Raw genomic sequence first — 3308 nt, 5'->3', positions numbered from 1 at the left:
AAGCCTACAACAAGGGAAAGGAAAACAACAGAATCGGAATTTTCACGAGAAGGAATTCCAAAGGTTGCTTCTCATTACAGACACTTTTCCTCTCAGCTATCGAATTACACACTGCCTTTAAAACGGGGCCCTTTTCGTCAGGTATTCATTTAACCTACATGCATACAATTAAGAAAAAAGCTACAGTAACAAAAGCACTTGGGGTAACATGCGAAGAGCCACGGAGAGGCAAAACACATGACCACGTTAAGCCTGTCAGTTCTCGAGTTGGAGACTGGAGGACTGAAGCGTGCGAGCGGCTCCGTAGATGACATAAAACGCACATTCTCTTGCAACCCATTAGAGGAAGCAGCTAAACCAGCGTGATGCCCCCCTTACTTTTAAAATAGCCCAGATTACATGCCAGCGGTTGTCCCTACAGAGCTCAACGCCGGCGTGTATTAACCTCCCAACAGCTGTTAACGGCGAGTTTAATTCTTATCTTGGATTGCATTAAACTTATGGAAAATAAAGTTACTTCGTAAAACACCATTTACATGATCGTCATCACTTTTATATTAGCCTAACTGGTCACCGCTGATATGCTTAATGGTTATCAGTCGCTCCGAACTTACATTTCTTCTCTCTTTTCTCATTTTTTGTGTCATTATCACCCAACATTCGCATGTATGTTGTTTATGCCGTCTCGGATCCTGCGCTACAAATCTGTGTGAGGCGTGAGAAGGTTCCTAACAGCAGTTCCATTTAACGGATGCACTAGCGCAGGTTCTGCTCTTTTTAATTGTTCGTACCCATTGTATACATCTTAACTCTTACCTGGTTGCGTGACAGGGCAGTCTCGGGGTTACAGTAACATCGATCCAGTGTATGCTGATGAATGGCTTGCTCGGGTTAAGCGCGGCTGCTTGCGATTTGAAACCATTCCAAGTTAGTGTGGGGAAGACTGACCACGGGCTCTGCCATGTTGGAATTCCAAACCCTGGACAGCTGCTCTATAGAAGGGGAGCACGCGGCGCTCTGCGCATGTTCTCTGTCGGAGGAGGCAAATTTAAAGCGATTAAGTCGGGCCTAATGACAGTTGACGTTGAAATCGATAAAAAAAATATCTCTGATTTGTTTTTAATAAAGCCTTTATGAACTGGAACATGTTACATGTGTGGTCTTCTTGTTATGACAATTTGTCTTAACAAGAAGTTGTGGCCCCTTCGATGAAGAATAGTTTGAACACCACCCTGTGCAGTACAATGTAGTATTATTAAGTTGTAAAAAAACAACAACCATAAGCTATGTTTTTGCACTGTGTGCTCCAGGTGTCACCTAATAGCTTTTCCTGCAAGATACAGTGCAGCATTCTTCATTCTCAGTATAAATGCTAAATCCAATGACATGATTGACATGGATCATTATAATCCCCTATGTATTCCCTGCCCTCTTTCATCATTTCACAGTCATTTAAAGGAGGGAGCCTATCTCCAGTCTACTGGGAGACCAAGAAGACCCTCAATATTAGACACATGATCTGGACTCTGGCACAGGTCCGGTCCTTCCAGAATGCCCTCTCATATTCACTTCCAAGGCCCTTGGAGTGATGCATTGCTTCAGCCTTCAGTGCTCCCCGCAGACCGGCCGAGTCGTCCTCCAGCAGAGGCTCTGGTCTTTGGAGGGTTTCAGCCTACAGGCCGTCTCCGCTCAGGGTGTGTGGCACTGGCCAATGATGGCTCCCCTTTACACACTCCAAGGTAATAATGACTGCTGTAATGCAGCTGTGCTGCAGGTAGCAACAGTATTGTGTGGCACTGGAGGACAGGACACTAGTCTTCTCAATGGGGACAACCTGACCTTACTTTCAATCAGTCCCACTATATACGGTGTCTTTTTTTACAAGTTAGCAATACAATGTAGCTTTCCTTGGATGGCCTTCTAACACCATTTTGGGGACATTGCAATGCCCTGTTTCGGTTAAATTAAATCATCTTTATCGATTTTATCCTCTTTATTAGTTATTAGTGACCAGTAAAAGAATGCATAAGCAATACAAGTTCATTGGCTTTCTTCTGTTTGCTTTGGCAGTCTAGTCCAGTTTAACACCAGCCGAGAGCTCCATCATGGAAGAAAACAACCTGATTAGGAGGAAGAGGAGGGGGAACAGGAGGGCGAACAGGAGGGGAAAGAGGAGGAGGAAGAGGAGGAGGAACAGGAGGGGGAGGAGGAGGGGGAACAGGAGGGGGAGGAAGAGGAGGAAGAGGAGGAGGAGGAAGAAGAGAGCTCAGACGCTGGACTACAGGTGCAATCAGATCAGGTATTAATCTGCTGTGATGAGAGGTTGTTCCCAGACATGGCATTAAGTGGGTTATTCTGCAGCTCTTAATCAGTGCTGGAGTAGCAGTGTGTCTGGGTGGGACCATGGCCAGTAAACAGCCAGAGTCCAGAGTACAGAATGTGCTTGGTGCGAGGGCGTTCAGTAGGTCTGGTTTGAACATTAGTGGGAAAAAAACACAAATTAAAAAACAAAATAATCACCCTTTATGCGACACTATCCCTGCCCTGCCACTAATTATTGGCTGGGACATTTCAGTGGTTTAATAGGTGACATGGTTCCACTGTACCCTAAACCTAATGCCCAGGGTCTGGAGCCTCCATCCGCCTGCCCAGAGTAGAGGCTGTCTGGAGCCTCCTTCCCCAGCCGCAGCCTCTGACAGCCTCCCAGCCTGCTCTGGAGGTCAGGGGGAAAACAACTGCAGTGCATTTCCAGGTGGAGCCGCGTCCACCGTCTGCTCCCTCATATGAGAATGTTCCGACCGTGCCTTTTGTCCTTGTGTCAGCAGGCAGGACATTCTAAATGATTTTGCTCAGCTGCCTCCCTGAACTCTTGATACAGGCCGTCAACACGCACATCATCCAGACAGCCACACCTAGCAGGGACTGCAGATCAACACACCCACGCTATCACACACCTGAATCCTACACCAGATGGATCAAGTCAGAAGACCGAAATGAACATTGATCTGGTGTTTAATATCTCTCTGGTAATCGTTTGAGAGGATTTGAGTAGCGGACATGTATTTCCCTCATAGATTATCAATGCGATGAAAAGGCTGTGAATGCAGCATGAAAGCATAAATCTATTCTGGTTGCTCATGGCGTTTTAGTGTTTTTTTTTTGTTGCAAAATAATATCAGGTTTATTAAAGGAAAATTGGCATCATATTTTCTACAGCATGTGATTTAAGAACAGTATCATTGCAAACAGAGACCAGATAAAAGCTGGTCGACGTTCCTGAACTCAGTGTATTTATATTTATAGTACTA

Source organism: Hypomesus nipponensis, chromosome 23, assembly GCF_054491055.1.
Source record: "Hypomesus nipponensis isolate SF chromosome 23, ASM5449105v1, whole genome shotgun sequence".
Lineage (NCBI taxonomy): Eukaryota > Metazoa > Chordata > Actinopteri > Osmeriformes > Osmeridae > Hypomesus > Hypomesus nipponensis.
This window is presented reverse-complemented; position numbering follows the sequence as displayed.